The sequence below is a fragment of the Fulmarus glacialis genome, unplaced genomic scaffold (assembly GCF_000690835.1).
Source record: "Fulmarus glacialis isolate BGI_N327 unplaced genomic scaffold, ASM69083v1 scaffold3729, whole genome shotgun sequence".
Classification (NCBI taxonomy): Eukaryota; Metazoa; Chordata; class Aves; order Procellariiformes; family Procellariidae; genus Fulmarus; species Fulmarus glacialis.
The window spans coordinates 74,474-93,902 of NW_009232495.1; positions in this window are offsets into that span (position 1 = coordinate 74,474).

Consider the following 19,429-nt stretch of genomic DNA (forward strand, 5'->3'; position numbering starts at 1 on the left):
AGGATGAGCATACTGCTGGCTGGCCTGTTTCTGCAGCATGCAATGCTTGGCTCTCCCAAGACATGCAATGGCCATTTTTTTTCCTTTCATACCTCACTCTTCCAGATATTTTCTCCCCAGCCGAGCAGTCTCCTGCTTTTTCAAGCATACATGTGCATGTTTCCCCTAATCTCCTCTCAGAAACTCCTCAGAAGTAGCTCCCAGAGCAGAGAGATCTGCAGGCTACAGACTGAAAACCACTGATCTAAATCAGTATGTCTCTTGTGGTTCCTGTCTATCCCTCCCTGACTATTTTAAAATTATGCTATTGTTTATTTTAATTTTTTCCACTTAGCTTTTTTCCTACTGCATACTTAACTGACAACTTTTTAAAATTATGTTAAGGTCCTTTGTCTGGAAACAACTGTCTTAAAGTCACTTTGAAAAACCTTCTGGTGGAATCCAACTTACTCAGCCAGCTGGTTTCTACACTCATGTCAGATCTTCATAAATGGAAAAAATAAAAGCCTTATTGAAAAAAGACACTGTGGGCTAACTGAAAAGTTGCCATATACAACTTAAATGAAAGAAAATGATTTTTTAGCCAGAGGGGATAGTTTCATGATTTAAATCTTAAGTTTGAAATACTTAGTGTCCTGGGACTTCACAATGTATATTTCAAAAGGTCAAAAGTTTGGTTGAACAAAGTGATTTGCACACAGTTGATTCTGCAGGAAATTTCAAAGCTAATGTTCCACAAGAACAATTAAGAGTCAATGACAATTTTAATAAAACCAAATCTAGTCTCTGTGACCTTGGAAGGAATGCTTTTCCTTCCTTGCCCTTCATGGTACTACTTCTTGATTATCTTCCACACCTGGGAAAGCAACCCTACTCTCTGAGTCTGAAGGAAGACAGCACAGGTTGAGGCTGACCCAAAACACCAGCAGCTGCAAGACCAAGACCAGCACAAAGGGTCTGGGATCACTCCCGGCTCTTCGCTGCCATCTCTCCCCAGCACCCGGCAGCAGGCAACCTTTCTGCCCCGTACCTGTGGGAAGTGCCCATGCACACCCACCCGCCGCCCTCGCCCCCCGCACCCCCGCAGTTCAGCCAGATACCCCTCCCCTCCCCTGCGTCACACTCAGATATTCAGGTGCTCAAATGTCTTTGACCTGCCTCTTCCAGGGAGCAGGGAGAAGCATGGGCTCTGCAGCCGTTTGCCACGTGCTGCCTCACGCTGACGTGCAAGGAGGGGTTATAAGATGCTGCAAATCCCAACAAAAAGCAAATCGCATTCACAAGCTGGACGGCACAAAGTTAGCTTGTGAGAGACAGCCTCGCCTTCGGGCACAGATCTGTAATATAGGCTGGAAAGGACCATGGAAGATTGTCCAATTCAACCCCTGCTCCAAGCTGGGCCAACTAGATCAGGGTGCTCACGGCCTCATCCTACCACTTCTGAGCACCTCTGCAGATGGGCCTTCGGGACAGGAGCCCTGTGCACATGCCCCAGGGTTTGACCACCCTCGTGGTGAAAACACATTTCCCAATATCCCCTGTTCCCATTGCCTCTCGTCCCAACAGCACGTCTCTGAGAGGAATCTGCCTCCACCTCCTCTAAGGCCTCCATGAGAGAGCCGCGGACAGCAGTAAGGACTGCCCTTAGCCTCCTCTTCTTAAGGCTGAAGAAAGCCACTCCTCTCAGCCTCTCCTCATACGCAACAAAGAATAAAAGCGAGGACATCCCTCTGCTCTCAAGCAAGAGTGTAGCTTCAGATGCGTTAATGAAACCGAAGGGTTTGACTTCGGGATGCCAGAAACATGAAGATTATTCTTCCCTTTCACGTACACTGATGCTAGGGGGAGTTAAGCAGATGTAGCAGCAGGAGAGTATACTGGGACCTGCCTGCGAGCTGCACGTGCTCTGAAGAGGCAATCAAAGGTGACTGTGTGTTCTAGGACCAGCTAGCCCACCTGCCTATGTAAAGCAGGAAGCCAGGGACACCCTCTCTCTGATGCTACTTGCCAGCCCAACAACAGTAAAGATGAAGCTGTGAGGATCAAGCCCTTACTGACAAGTAAGACCTAGCAGGCCTGAACAATTACATTGCAGGCAGCTCCTTAACCTCAAAATCACACATAAAATGTTGTTTCTAAGAAACAGTCTCTATTAATGGAATATATTGCACAGTCGAAGAACGCTATTAAAAAAAGTTCACTGGAAAAAACTGAATTAATTTTCAGCTTAATTAATTTAGCTTAATTTTGCATCATGCATCTGTTATGAACTACTCTTAAACTAAGCAGCTTTCATCCTTCAGAAACACAGAAATCTTTGCTTCGACGCCAACGAGAACCTTTCCTTTGGCCCACGTCCCATCTCTGGCAGGTGCCCTTCTCTGGCAGGCAGGCAGGCAGGCCTGGGCCTGCATTTCTCCTACAGCAGAGCCCTGAAACTCACCCACCCCACTGCTGGAATGGGTCGCTAAATCTCAGCACTGCACCTATCTGGACAAGGTCTTAGTTGACCCACATAGGCTTGGGCTCTCGTCAAAATCTCAAAGTCTGTGAGCAGTGTTAAAGGGTAGCTTGTTCAAATCAAGGTATGCATAGAGATGTGTCTGGAAGAAAAGATTTAAGAATAATGAAGCCCTCTTCTTTAGTGACCTAACACTAAATCCTTCCATGGAAGTTTGGGTATATCCCTGCAATCACTGCTGGGGGCCTCCCTCCACAGTTCACCAAGAGAATTAGGGGCAGGATGATCCTGATCCTTCCCCAGGACAGCCTTCTAAATCAATTTTGGGCCATATTTGGCTGTCCTAGAAGGGTGGAGCCACCCACATAGTTTATACCCCTCTCAAGCGGCAGCAGGACACTCTCAGCAATGACTCCCTGTCCATCTGAGCCCTAGCAACTGAACAACACTGCACTTCCACGGACGGTTTCTGAAGGCAGAAGCCAGAAAGCCATCAGAAGACAAATTACCATGTCCCCCTCCCCCCTCCCCATTTCCCCACCCCAAGATGCATACCTCTGCCCTCTGCTCCTCCTTGTGCTGCTTCAAGTGTCTGTGTAGCAAAGTGCATCAGGGAATTAAGACCAAAAGCAACCCATCTAGGTCCAAACAGCAGTCTTGCAGGCATGCAGCGCACATGCTGGCAGGACCGCCACTGGCAGGGGCCACAGCTGTCCTGGTGTTAAGGTGTTCCCCAGAGCCACCACGAAGGCAACCTCTTACTACAAAGGGAAGCAGTTGTCTCTCCCATCTCTGACAGGCTGTTTATTACCATATAATTATGTATGTCTGTACAATGGGAATCTTTATGCAGTTATTATTATAATAGAAGTAATCAACACAGTGCTCTTGTTTTCGTCTTACTGTCATCACCCAACAGATGCTTTCAAAGATGGATGGACACTGCCATGCTGTGTGTACACTTACGGTTTTAGATGTTCAGGTCCTGTATGTAAAATAGGTCCTGGGTAGGCAATTACAGAGAAGGACATGGCTCTGACCACAAGACGGATTTGATTTCAACAAATGCAGCAGCAGCTTCCCCACTCTTCTACATTATTCCTCAGGAATTACCTAGTGAGACTGTCGCTTGGAATTAAGTGATTTAATTTCCGTTCATTTACTCGATTGTCTGCCAAAGGCATCTTCTATAGGGAAATACTGACGGAATCAAAGCCACAATACACAATCCATCAGACAAATTAAGGGCTATGTTTCTGTATCATCACAAGCCTGCCTCTGACCAGTAACACAAAGGTGAATGACAAGCTCTGACACAGACACATTAACCAGAATTATGTAGACCTGAAAGATTTTATCAGATGTATTTCTAACAGAGCAAAATAAAAGGACTGGATTTTTGACAGTACGAAATACTATGCAATTAGATGTATAGCAACAGGTTTACCAGACTTTAAAATAATAAAAAAACCCCCAACCCCTCACAAAATCTAACAATGTATAACATAGTAGAACTGTAACAGTCTGAAATTTGTCTCTCCTCAAGGCTACCTCCTTTCTGAATGAAATAGCTTGCAATCCTGTTGCTAAACTATTAGGAGGACTTGGCTCCTGGTAGGGTGCGAAGTGTAAAAGCATACTGGTTTGAGCATTTGCTTTTGAAATCCCCCCCTCTCCTCTTCTATCTACAGTTAGAAAATCCTTGCAGTTGTGGGGTTGGGAGTTCTTTCTCGCTTCCACGTCCACAAGGTTCGTAACAGAAGGGAGAAGTCAGGATCTTAAATGTTTTGTCAAACTGGGGTATTAGCATCTTAACCAGTGGTCAGGATTTTATAATCAAAACATTTACAGTGGGTACAACTTTGATTTTCATCTCATCAACCATGTTCAGCAATGCAGTAAGGCTTCTTGCTGAACTCCAGAACAAGCTATGCAGTTTCACAAGTACTACTGTTTTGCAAATCACTATACGCAACATCCACTTATTGTTATTGGATGTTACAAAAATAAAAAAATCTACTAAAAGATAGGCAAATGGCAAGCAGTCAATAGAACAGATCTGGGTCATTACTCTTTTTTTTTTTTTTTTTGGAAAAAAAAAAGGAAAATAAATTGTCAGAGTTTTGTTCTCAGTCACCTGTAGAGAGTACTGCCTATTACCGCAACTGGTATTCTTGAGAAGATGCCAGGTATATACTGCAGGATGTCCATTCTCAGAAGTCTTAGAGAAACAGCCTCAATTTTGAAGCCAAATCGTTGCTTATTAGTGAAAGGCAATATATGTGTAAGTGAAAGAATTTTACATTATAGGAAAGAAGGATAATGGGGGCAAACCCATGTTTTCTATTTGTCACCTACTTTATGAAATCTTGATCTCTCTCATGTAGACTTTCAGCAGTGAGAAATTAGGTGAAGCACATCCCCACTGTTTCATGGTTTTATTTTTAGGGCTTATTTCATCAGTTAAAGGTTGGCTTTTAACATCATTAAGAAGGAGTGCAAAGGCTAAAACTAAACATGAACTTTTCACTTTTATACTTACCCCTCTGCCACTGGGGACTATTCTACACAAAAGTTGTCACCTTACCCAAGTAAGAGATTTTTCTACACTTAGTAGCAAATACCTTACTTTGCATTTTTCTTTTCCACTTATAGCCAAATAAGCATTACTTTAAAACTGTATTTTATATTTTACCAACATCACCCCTTCATCATTAACCTTTTATAGAACACTGCAAGCCCAATTGTTGCTTCACGTCTCAATGGCAAGGAAATCTTCAACCACCCCAGACAAATGGAAGACTAAGGGATGCAATAACTGGAGACTTAGCCAACCCAACTCTCCTCACCCATCTTCAGTGCTGCAATTACTATGTTACTGTCCACAGTAATTGTTGTCTAGAGGCTTTGCCAAATTTATCACGGTTTTGTCCCCTGTGCTCGTCCTTTACCACTTGCCACTGTCTGGATTAAAGGAGCAGAAGCCCTTAAGGTACAATTACCTCTGAGTCAACCAGCCAGGATGATGGAAGAATAATGTGACCTACACGTTTTGTCCCTTACAAACGCGTACTCCACAGACTGAGCTCATGAATTCCACTTTCCTTGGCTCAAGGCCTGGAAACTTGAGTCTTTACCAAGTGAAAAGCCTCGCACTGAGGGCAAAATTAACCCCAGTCTACAGGTCAGAGCAGTCTGATTTCCCTTTATTTTGCAAAATATTGCTTTAAGGATATGACGTTAATTAAGTTGTCTTGGGTAGAGGCGTCTGAGACCATTTGGTAGGTATTTTAGTTCTGAAAGGTTGTTTGGTTTGGTGGGTTTTTTTTTTTAAACAACTCTAATGGGGATTATGCAATCTAACAACTGTCCCTCTTTCATGTATCATTGCAACCTCCTCCCTAACCACAGATAACCTCTTCATTTAATATTTAACAGTAGTTTAGAATTAACAAATTCATTTAAGTGTTCCTCGTGACAAAGGAAACAGTTGTAGGATTAATAATGCAGTGGTCTTAAGGATCTGTAAAGCGCTCAGCTTCAATTTGCCTCTAATTTAAATGCTAAAATTGCAGTTTAACGTAACATTCAACGGAAACAATAGTACCTTTGAATTCATATGGATCACTAGCACATCTCATCTGTGAGATTAGCAAAAGACCATGTTCACACCATCCCTTCCCTCCTTGGTATCCACAGACCTTCCTGTTCCTTTGTGCTACATCTTCCCCCCCCATCATTATTCATGTGCTTTTAGCACCCACTTCCAACTACTTCTTAGTACTTTCTACAAAACTATCTAGCTAATCGTCAGCAGCCAGGAGCACTTTTACAGTTTAACTACGCTAAATGAATACCAGTTAGTTAATATTTAGTAAAGAAGCTAGCTAGTACTGAAGAGAAAAAACTGCTCTAGGTCCTTTAAACTTTTATAAACTAAAAGAGAACAAGCCCATAATAATCACTTCCATAACAGAAAAAAGAGGTATCCTTGATTCAAACTTCTTAAAAGGTAAACAGTGCAAACCTCTACTTCCTCATTGTCATTTCAATTTCTCTTTACTAATTGCTTCTGAAACACAGTTCACATTGTGTAGTCAGGCAGAGAAAAACATACACAAACATTAGAGAGAGATTGTCTAACTTGTTCGTATCCCGAGCCAAAAAGGGCAGAATGTACACTGTACTTTTGAGAATGAGTTTAAAAGGAAAATAACTGGTTTAACGTTTGCCTGATTTTACAACAGCTACGATGAAAAACCCACAAATTTTCTTCCATTTAAAAAAGTCATTTTCCATGGAAAAACTTCATTCTGTATATAGACCAACTTACCCCTACCTTCAAACTAGCAACACACATTTTTATATGCTTGCCTGACCATGAGACAGGTAAACTATACTGAGAAAAATCTATACTGATCTGCATAGGTTATCTAACAATACAGGACGATGTCAAAATACGGCCAACTGAATATGCCAACTACAACTTCGATTTCAAGAAAACCAAAATAACTCAAAAATACTTGCACAGAGCAAGGAGGTCACTTCAGTTAGTTAATACCCACAGCTTCCAAACTCCGTAAGCTTTTATTAATGCCAAACTTACCAATCCACGTTGTTCTGAAGAAGAATGCACAAGAAGCAAATGAAGACTGAGACCATCTGACCCGCTAAACTGTGCGTACAGACTGTCCAGCACATTATCAGTTTACTGCTCAAGATCTACTCAAATGGAGCAGTATAAAATGAGCAGAGCAGCAAAAAAATCCCAAGACATTCTGTCACTTCCACCTATTCACAGGCCTGTAGGCATCGATAAAATGGGAAAGTCAAATAAAGTTATGTGTACACTTTGAAAAGCCAGAAGTCAGAGATTTCTACCTGAAAGGAAAGATGTGCACCAGCCTCTTATTGCATCAGCCAGGGGACTGGAGGAAAAAAAAGAGAAAGACTGACTTTTAAGGGCTGACCATGGCTGCCTCTCATCCACTTACTACAGGCTCCGATTGCCATGTTTAGTTCACCACATACTGGGCCTTCAGTTGAATCTCCAAGATTTGTATTTGTCTGAATAGACAGGAGAGACTCAAGTTAAGTTAGAGGAGTACAGCATATAAGAGGACTGACTTTGTTGTGGAGGAGAGTAAGAAAAACAAACCTGCATAGAGGACTGACTACCACTGAAAACTGAGTAATACAATCAGTAGCTGTTGGTGCAGAGAGTAAAGAGCAAACATTGAAGAAAATACAGCAGAAAGTATGCTGAGATACAATATGGAAGAAACTACATGGAACGAGGTAAAAAGTGACAAAGATCTATTAATGTCTACTGTCTTTTTTGACTAAGCTCTCTTTGAGGCAAGGAGTGACTTTTCTTCTATCTCTGCATAGCCCCCGGCACAATGGCATGCGACTTACCTGCTGGTTTCCAGAGTATACTACAGAAACAGCAAATAGCAGCAAGAGACTGATGGAGCAAGCCAGCCTGTCCAACAGGTTTTAAGAAACACACAGTTTGTTCAGGAGCTAGACCGAGTAACATAATGCTCCTAGGCCTCTCCAGATAACAACTAAGGGCAGGAGAAATTTTCTTCTGTATCTGTCAATGAAATGGTGGTGCTGGGCTGCAACATGCAGTTTGGAAAAAGAGTCAGTCAGATATGTGTTACTACGATAAGAATCTGTAATAAAAACCAGTTGACCACGTCACAGACCAAATCAGAGTACCCGCGAGAACACAACCGTTATTATTATTAATTGCAAACAGTACTGTATTTTGGTGGTGGAAATACAGTCTTAAGTTCACCTGCATAGGTATCATATCCCCTATTCATATCCTGATCAGCCATTACATTTATAATATAAAGAAGAATTACAAGAAGCCTCAAATCATCAGTTTACTGAACAATAACTAAGGACAGAGTCCTGGAGACAACCCCAATATGGAAGTGAAATTCATTAAGTAGCTACTTTGGGAATCTCTGACTATATGGAGGTGAAACACTTCACATGCCACAGATAAATATACTGAGTGCAACTCAAATTAGTTTTAAAACTTACAAGGAAAAAAAAAGGTTTTTCTTCTCAGTACATCCTCCCATTCTGCAATACAAGCAGGAGCTGTGATAGAATTACTGGTTACCCCAAATCATTACTTTTGGCTTCAGTTTGAAATAAATATCCTGGGCAGTATTGAAAATCTGAGTAAACATTACTTACAGATGCATTGCCTGTGGACAAGTCCATATTCTACACACCTATCAAAAACTGGACAGGTACCACACGCATACATACACACCTAACTCCAAACCTACGCTGTACTGGCACACATATAGTCAAATATTCAACATAACAGCTACAAATGTTTTTTGAATACTATTACCTATGTTTATGCCACAGTCAGAAAGATTTTGTAATACATGGTGTGGACCACAGCTGATGTTTTTTCAAACACACATTGGTGCCCTTGGCACCATTTTTTTGGAAATCTTTTTTGGAAATATTACAAGACTGTTAAGGATGTTCCATATTTAGGCTAATTGAGTATTTTATACAACCTTCTTTACATTACAGGAAAACCCCAAAGAACAAGGGGAAACAAAACACATAAGCAAAAATCACCAAGTCAAATAAACCAGGAAAGATAATTTAAAAATGAGGAAGCCTTACTTGCAGAAGTAAACCCCCTGAACTAGTGAGATATAAAAAGGACAAACATTCAAACCTTTATTTAGCCCACAATATGGGCAGAAATAAGCTCTTTACACTTTTTTTTTAAAGTAGATGTACAATACTGAACGTATTTCTAAATGTCACATCTTTAACCTCTCTTAACTCTTAGATGGATCTACACTGGATCTATCCATAGTCAGGAGACTTCTAGAAAACCTTCTTTAAAGTTACAGTTTGTTGCAGTCGACTTCTCATTTATTTAAGGTAGTTGCTACTAGAGTTTTGCACAAAACTGTCGAGTCAGGGACACTCCAACCATCCTTAGAAATGACAGTCATTTGTCATACAGTCAGCAGAACTTAGTCAAGGTAGTTCTGTGCGCACACACACACACAAATATTAACATATTTAATACTAAATTATAAAACTTACTTTTGTGCATCTGCAGATCGTTTCCAGCCTCCTTGCAGATCCTGTGAGATATCTTTCCCAATATTATTTAAGATGGCATCGTCTTTATTTACAGAATCCTCTTTTATTCTAGCTGTAGAACAGATAGGCACTTCAATTTTCAGACGTTTTGGCTGCATGTCCTCCGGAAGGGTATTTGTGTTCTGTAAATCCTTTTCACATCTGTTGGGTTCATCTTGGAAGGTAGAGGGTTTAGATTCTACCAAAGAAGATTTTGTTGCAATATTAAATAAGCTTCCAAGAAAATGAAAAAAACCTTCTCGGGGTTGCTTGTCTTTATCTGCTGTTTTGATTCCAGGAGTCAAACTAGGAAGGCTATTAGCCTTTTTCAGCTCCTCCTGGATTTCAGACTTGCTAAGTTCTTCTGTGGAATGCTTCTTCTCTTCATTTTGACAAACCTAAGATAAATACATAAAGATGATGTTTCCTGTCATTGTCCCACATTCCCAAATTCCTTAATTTTAATTTGCTCCTATGCATTGTACTCCTTTCAGGAGATCTGTTGTTTAAAGGTTCATTTTAAGATCAAAGCCCTGTGCTCTCTTCTTCTCTTTTTGTACTAAAAAGGTTCCTATTCTACAAAAAGCCAAAAGGACTACATAGGCTAGAAGATTCACAAAGCAGCTGCTGTGGAAGTAAAGTACAGAAGGACAGATGGAGAACAATTGCTTCAACTGGAAGAAAAAAAACAAGGAAGAAGCAAGGAACAATTTTTCACAGTTCAAACGCTAATCCACTCAAAAAGCACAGCTTCACAAACAGATCTATACACGCTTGTGAGATGAACAGTTTTCAGCTTGCGAATATACACCAGACCACCATAGCAAATCACAAACGTACCATAGCCTTAAACACAGGGTAATCTGCACTTGTAAAAAAAACCAGGAGAATCAAGAACAGAATTTGGATAAAAACAAACTCAAATCACATGCCAGAGATTAATCCTACCTGCTATTCTTAGCAACCCCATGTTGCACGCTTTGGCCAGCTTTCCTTCAACTCCACAGGCAATTAAGTGCACAGCTCTATTTCCAAATCTATTTGTAGTCTCACACAGCTCCACTGTCTACCATGCTCAAACTGCACAGTTTTCCATCAGCCAAAGTCCTACGCACCACTACCCCTGCACCCACGACCTATCAGCTAAATAACTAAAAATAATTAGTACTAAGGCAGGGCTTCACCTCTTAAACCACCTGTTCATTTCTTTCCTCAACTCAGCTGAGCATCTACCCTCAGGGGCAAGACAAGCTCTATTCCTCACCATTTTATGCCCTTGAATTTCCTTGGTGTCAGCTTCTCTCACAGATCCAAGAACCTCTGCCCAAGCCCATGCTACTTCTGCCAAGACCATCTGCCCAAAAAGATGATGCAACTTCACTGGTAGGCTTCACAAACACCACATGTAGCCACGTTTTCAGCTTCACATCTGCAAATGCTTTTTTGCTGGACTAAAATTATCTGGGGAGCACCTCCCCTCCATCCTCCCCCTTCCTAGTGGGTGCCATATCCTATTGCTGCCTATTTTATCTTTACAGTACAATCCTTGTAATTTCAATCCCTGTTTCAACCCAGTTTATTAAAACAGAATAAAGTTACCCCAGCTTCTCTTAGATGAAATCTATTCTGCTCAACAAGAGTGGGAAAGGAGAACATAAACAAAAAGTCCTATGCAAATTTTAGTTGTGCCAACAATACCTTTGGATAAACGTAATTGTTCCAAATTGGGTAACAACTACCCATCCAATCTAAGCAGAAAGCTACTATTTTCATTAGGTCACTAATCCTATTTCAACTTGAAGATGTATTTGTTTCAAGTAACCTAAAATAAGCAAGTAGTCTTATTTGTTAATAGTCCATCTAGGATTATGTTAATGATGGAAAAAGTGTTTTAATGAACACAGTTTAATCCTTGGGAAACAGCAATTTCTTAAAAACTTGCAAGTTATACTTATTGATACTGGAGCAGTGGTCTTTAATCTTCAAGCAGTATTTCTTCACCTTTTTAATATAAAGAGTAGATGCAATTGCTTAATATTAAGTGATCAGACGTATGTGTTGAAAATGGAATTGTTTATGTGAGGATAGAAATTGAATGGCACTAATTTGCCCTTGAGAAATCCATACAACCTCTATTTTCTTCATACAGGCAAGACACTTGAACAACCACACTAAACTTTTCAGTAAACTTTCAAAAGTGGGCTAAGTCAAACTCTACCCTTTCTTCATCCCACCTGTGACAAATCCCACCTGCTTCCCCACATACTGCACTAGTCAATAGCTGATGTGTCACAAAGGGATGCAGTCACCCCTGTAGTGTTCAGGGATTTACTACTTTACAAGTCAACTTTACCCAAGCCCACCCCTCGAAATGAAGACAACAGTGCAGCTTACAGATGTACCACAGTGCTGGCTGGTACCTTCAGTACTAGGCAAACTATGCAAGTAACATGCAAACCTGGGATGAATCTCTTGAACAATTAACTTTATCTCATAGGAACTAAGTACTTTGCATAAGGAAATACAAAACAGAAACAGGAAAAAAATTAATTTCCAAAATTTGATAATACATGAATGATTCACCATAGTCAACTTCAAAGTTCTGTCATAATTTCTTCCTTCACTTTGATTAATACCTCAGCATTCTTCAATACCAGTTTTTAATTGAACTTTAAGTGAGGGAGGGCATTTCTCCCTTGTTCTGTGATTAGCATCATTCACACAAATTTGTCAGATTTAAAAGAGTATCTCAGTGCAGGAAGTGTACACAAATCTTATTATTCTCTCTGAAGATAGAACCATTATAGGCTATAAACATTTATATTAATTACAACAATATCTATGAAGTTAACAGCTAAATGCATTAACTATAAAAGAAAACATGACATTCAAAACTTGTCAACAGTTTAGTATTATGGTTTTTTGATGGTTTTTTGTTGTTGTTTGGTTGGTTGGTTTTTGTGGGTTCTTTTAAGTCATTTGTATTCAGGAATTAGTGTTTTTTTTCCTATTAGGAACTTCAAATATGGCTAAATCTCTACATGTGAAATTCTTCCCCAGCAGCTCTGAGACATAACACTTGTAAAGACTGTGCTTCTTATTTGTAAGCATAATTCGTGCCCTGCATGAAAAGCTGTTTTGTAGTCTCTGTTTCCAGAAACAGAAATCTATTTAGACTTTCCTTCCTCTTTAATCTTCCTTTCCTTACTTTAGTTCTGGTAAATCAAAAGAACAGGAAGTTTTAATATAAAAGGGTCCTTCCATACCTTTAACCATAAATAGCGTCTTGCATAAAAAAAAAAGCCCTGGAGAACATTTACACTGTACTTACTTGAAGATATACATGGATATTAAGTTCCAACACAGAAACTATGCAAATCCTTCTTTCTTCCCTTCAATATGATCAATCCTACTCTCCATATATTCTCCCTCCTGCTCCACTTTGCCTTTGCTATAAAAGACAGCATGAGCTATTGGTGTTTTATCATTTGCCCATAAAATCTCAATTCAAAGTTTGAACCACTGTTTAGGCATTATACAAACAAAACTGTTCCTGCTACGGGTTTTGAAGTTTGTATTTTAAGATAACGCCATATTCAAATTACTGAGACAAGAGCACATGATCTGTAAAGCCAGTAAGCCTTTAACACAGCAGAAGCCTTCAGGCACAAGCGCCTGACGAACATAGCAGTATAATAGCAATTCCACAAGGCAACACCACGATAACTTTCACTTCTTATTTCCTATGCCACTCTCTGAGCTTGTTCCTGACAGAAGCCCCCAGCAAATGCTCAGGAAAAAAAGGCAAGGGCATAGGGTATATGCAAAGTAATCTTTCCCCTGGTGTATCCCACCAGTTTTCAATAGTCAGGGCCTTTAGTTGACCTCAACAGAACAGTTGCATCTGTGTTGCAATTAGGCTTCAGCAGTTTGATATTCACAACGCTGGAAGAATACCAGTGACTCTCATATTAGTTACACTTCATGTCATCGGTTTTAAAAAAAAAAAAAAAAAAAAAAAAAAATCCTCTCGCACAGCAGTCTGACCAGTTTCTCAGGCTTACCATGCAAACAATAGTTTTTGGATGAAAACCTACCTGCCAGATCCTCTTTGAGATCCTTGCTGATGCAAGGAAAAAAGTTTTCCTACCATGGTGTTGTCCTTCTGCTCCTCTTATATACAGACTCTCATCAGTCTTCCCCTTGCCTCCCCCTTCCCACTCTCCATGAGCTTTCCTGCTTGTGACATGCTTCATAAAGCTTTAATTAGCTTTTATTCCTTTAGCAACTCGTTACTCAAAGTTTCACTGTGCAAGCCCTGGGTAACCTGGCCTGACCTTATAGCTGAGCCTGCTTTAAGCAGGAGGTTGGGCTAGATGACATCCTGGGGTCCCTTCAACCTGAATTATCCTCTGGTCCTGTGACCTCACATGCAATGAGGCTGGTGCAGAGGGGAAGCTCAGCAGAGCGTGAAACAAGATTATGACTTAAATCAAGTGACTGAGGACACTGCAACGATAACCGAAGCTGTATCTACTGTGCCATCAGGTAGTGCGGTCTCACCTTGCTGGAGCAACCGCTGCAGAGAAGCTCGGCAGCTGGGACTCAGAAGACAAGCCCACGATGTCATGTCTCAAGCGTGATTCTTATCTGAGCTGATTTATTCAACAGTAGACTAGGTATGTTTTCCAACCCATAATCCACTCCTGGCTGTAGCACAGACATACGCCCAAAGCCTAACTGCACCTACGCAGTCAGGCACAGGGCTTACCACCAGTGTGAGCAGCCCACCTGAAGTGCAGAGAGCAGCTCCAGCAATGCAACAGCACCCTGAAGAGGGGTTGCTTCGCCTCCTGTACCAGCTGGGAACAGCCGCCCTGGTAGCTGCCATCTCTCAGCAGCCGGGTGGCAAAAGTTCAAATTGCCAGAGGTTCTCATTCGGCAGGGGTTACATCCGTCTGCCAAGAATACAATCTCTTTTATTGCCCTAACAAGTGAATGAAATGAAAACATTAACAGCATTAAAACACAGATCTCTGTGAACAAAGAATTAGCTTCCAGCCACAACAGCCAGACATTTCTGATTTCGCTGCCCATGAACAACGCTCATTACAAAGCAGAAACTCCAGACAGCCGCATGAAAACCTCCCACAGACTGGCTGTTCTGCTGCGCTGCGAGCTGCTGATGGAGGACATTCTGCATATCGCAGGGATATTCTCGTGCACTTTAACCACCCCATCTCACCTGCAGTTGTGAGAGAAGATGGCCAGCCATCAGAATTTTAGAATCATCATTGATTAACCTCGGGGACCTTCAACAAGCCATCTAACCCCAACATCGCAACTTACTCATCCGAGAAACGGTCACAGCACTACTCCAGAATTTCTGTTTGCTAGCAAGTAGAAATAGTCTAAGAGTTTCAGATTAAAGTGTTCGGCGCACCAAGCAGCACGTTTAGGCTTTCCTGCCTCTAATACTGGAAAACTAACCATGTTCCTACCCTTAGCTTTGACCTTTCAACACAGCCAAGACGGCTGCATTTCATTTAAAAATTATGAGCATCTCATTCAATTTGAACAGCGATACAGTACGTAAATTTTGTACGCTAAACAAAATCCACAGTTTAATAGGTTGAGCTGCTGGCAGACTAGTACATCCCCACAGTGAGTCACTACTGCATGTTTTTCAGCAGATCTCCCTTCTCTGGGAGGCTAAAGCATCTTTGGTGTAATCTCTCACTTGTTTGCAATGAGTGGGATGCACTGAGGTACATTAAATCCACACATGAAATAAGCTTTTGGTTTTTCAACGACTGTGAGGAAAAGAAGTTAGGCATTCTCCACCAACAGGAGGCAATACAAAACATACGGAAACCTAATGAAAAAGAACCAGACATAATGAGATTAGGAACAAGACTTAAGAAAATTGGCATAGTATTAAGAAAAATTCAGGAGAAAGTACTATCAGACAGTGAAATACACGATAAGCAGAGAACTCCTAAAAGTCCACTGCTGCTAGTGTTCATGAGAAAAAAGGATTTAAAAAAACATGCGGTCAAAGTGGGTTTTTCCTATTTATGCATGTAATTAGGGTGGTGATGAAGATGACGCAAAGGAGTTCCACCATTGTCAAAAACGGTTTAGTCTTAACTAAATAATACCTTTTAAATAATCAGAAAAAGCAAAAAAACAAAGATTAACAAAGACAGCCTTGGGGCTTGGGAGGGATTTAAGTAAAAGGTGAGTTCTGTATCTCTACAAATAACCGAAGCTTTGAACCTCTCAATATTTTGCGTTTTTTTACACTATGACGTTTTCCTTCCACATCCTCCTTTCTCTGCTTGTTTTGACATGAAAAAATCAGGTCCTGACAACCCCGGAAGACAAGCATAACTAGAAAACTAATGAAATCATGCATCTTCATAATCAGGAGTAAAAGTTAAACAACAGGAAGGGACTTTTAGTTAAACTGTATCAGTTTTGCATTTATAAAAATAAACCTATTTAAATTCAATGACTATTTAACATTTGGAAAGACAGCTGCCTCTGTTGAAAGTTCAGCACTGGGACTTTAAAAATTTGTTTACCCATTTGAATTCTTGAAACACCAAGGAGTCCTTAATGTAGATTTAATTTGTCAGATGAGGAAAGAAAAGATGAAGGAAACATTCTCTGAAACTCTAGCGTTCTCCTAAAATCTGAGGAAGTATCCAGACTCACCTTCCCTGACAAGAGAACAAAAACCAAGGTGGTAAGGGTGAACACTTCAAATGAAAAGGTAGAGAAAAAGGAGGTACAATTTGAAATAAAGTTTCTGCTTGGTCACCTTTACGGGGAGTTGTAGACTCAGTGAAAGTCTCTAGAACGACAGAGTGAACTTTATAATTTTAAAAATTCTCTTTACACCATTTGCAGTTACTTCAAAATTTCTCCCTTCTGAATTTTCTCCTGAAATTATTGTAAAGGTCTGATTAAAGATTAAGAATTGGTACTCACTTCTCAGTATGTAACCACTGCCTTATTACTACGAAGTCTAGTATGGAGCTAGAGAGAACAGAATTAAATTCTCTGTCTTATTTCTGTTCTTTCCTCTAAATTCTCCCAGTATTACACTTCCATTGCCTTTTAGTGAAAATGTTTTCACAAACATGAAATCATTTTTATTCTCTTTTACTTGACAATACCCTGATGTTTGAAAATAAATTAAAAAATAAAGGTGAAATTCACCTTTTCAATGCAGGTATGCACAAGCAGGCAGTACACTGGGAATGAGGTGAGATAGTGCGATTTCCACCCATACTTATATTCTATGGGCAGGCTATAGCATCTGGCACCACACTTCCACTTCTCATCTGTCTCCTTGGTGGTCTTTTGTGCCAAACTGAGCAAGGTTTAAGCCCGTTTTTTTTCACCCATCCTGAAACAAAGTTCCCTGCTCAAGATCCCTTCGTTGAAGAACTATAGTAGTAGAGAGGGAAGTACATTTCAGGATCATCCTTTCTAAAAATCTTCAGTATGACAAAGGAATTTACCAGGACTTTAGACAGGATGATCTTGAAATGTCTTCCTGAACATACAGGTGTTAACACCATTAATTTAACAAAGTGTCCTGGGAAACGAGAAGGTGCTATGTACTTCCATTTCAACAAAAGTCTACATCATTGCTGAGCAGAAAAAGATCTGCTTTCAGGTTCCACAAGAGAAATCTTCATTATGCAAACTCGAAAAACATTTTGGTTTTGTCTTTCATTCATTGTTGTGGGTGGCAACAGCAACATTTTTAAAGTAACTCTCAGGTTTTTCACAAATTCATGGTTGGCAGTAATAGTCCACCTCTCTTGACTCCCAAAAGACAAAGAATCCCTCTCTCTGATTTCTAATTACAAGACACAGGCGTACACACACAGGCTGAGCAGACATTACTTAGATAACATACATATGAAATAAAGACAATACAAAATAAAACTGTGACAATATGAAAAAACCCATGCTATATGGAAAAGTGTGCGGTTAACTAAGACACTGGGCTTAATTTTGATTTCTAACTTTTTGTAGAACTTAAAACTAATCATAAAATCAGAATTGGGGACATTCAGTAAGAACAGCTACATATATTCAGCAAGTTCATGGGACTTCTTTTAAAACTTATGTCAATTCACATACCAGATGAAAAATTATGTGACAGGGAACTACAGAACAAATTAGGCTGAAAGGAATGTGGCTGGGGAGGTCATGTAGTCTAAGCTCCTGCTCAAAGCACCTCCAGTTAGAGCAGGGCTTCATCCAGCTGCATTTTAAGTATTTCCAAGGATAAAGATTCCGCAACTTCCTTGGGCAACCTGTTCCAATATCTGATCATTCTTAAGGTAAAGGGGGGAAAAGGAAAAAAAAAAAAAGAAGAAGAAAAAAATTCTTATAGGTGACTGGAATTTCCCATGTTCTAACTTGCACCCGTTGCCTTTTGTCCTATTTGTTGCAACTCCAAAAAGAATCTGGCTCCATCTTATCACATAATTGCAGTCCTTGCCATCAAATTTTAATACCATGTCTACCGTTTAAATACAGCCATCTTTAAGAAATTAAATTCATGTGAGAAAGCAGGGCTACAGAATAATCTCTTCTCCATGTTCAGAGAATACAGGAGTACTTGTCAGAGGACAATTAGCAACAGGTTTAATTTGTAGCAAGGAAGCTTTAGATGGAATGTTAAGAAAAAGACTTTCTAATTATAAGGTTTATGAAATTGGTAGAACAGTTGTCTGGTGAAGTTGCAGAGATCTTAGAGATCTCCATCCCTGGAGGTCTTGGAGAACAAGTTAGACAAACTTCTATCAGGTATGACATAGATACAGAGATCTCACCTTGGGGCAGAGGAGTGGACTAGATAATCTTTGCAGTACTTTCTGCCCTGGTGTTTTCTATGAAGGTTGAGACTGCCTCTGGTTAATCCAGGCGACTAGCACCCAGGCTTGAGCCTGTGGGCCAAATTATAAAATATTTAATGCTATTGAAATACTGAAGTCTAAATTATACATTTGGTATATTGTATTTGTACCTACTTTCAAACTTTTGCATTTGCCTGACAGAGCTCACATAGTAGCTCCTATGCTGAAATGCTTAAGAATTCCTTCCTAATCAGTTATGGGAGAATGCACCGCTACAGGAAGGATATCTGGGGACGATCGGCAGGCAAGTGAATTTGCCTACGCTGTCACGGCAAAGCCTTCAGTTGGATGAAAACCTCAGACAGGGCAAGCCTGGGACCTAAGCCATTCATTACTACTGAAACTAACCCAAGCACCTACTGCTTACAGTACGGTAATACAGGTAGGAGCCAGGTGAGACTTGCAGCACAAGCACGTCCAACAAGAGTGTTGTGTGATTTCCTCAGAACTGTACTAACACGACATTCTCCAACACGTGGCTTGCTAGAGTAGCGGTCTTAGCTTATTTGGTAGCTGTTCCCCAACTAATACCTATGTCCCAGTTGTAAACCTCTGTTTTAAGGGCATTACCAAAAGCAGAAGCATGTGAAACATGCTTTTGCAGGAAGCACTGTTGCAATATTCCTTTTAAAAACAAAGTCCCTGTAGCGCTAAAAGTGAGGTTAATGATATACTAACATATACTGGACACTTTGTAATGTAGCTACTTAGAACACTAAGCATGAAGTTCAAGAACTGTTTACATCCACACAACCCTCTGTTCAGCAATCACATCGCTTAAATGGAGCATTTACTCAGAAAGAACACTGTTTACAGCCCTAATTCAAAGAAACAGAAGCAAAATAAAATCTGTAAATAAATAGTGGTGGGTGGTGGTGTA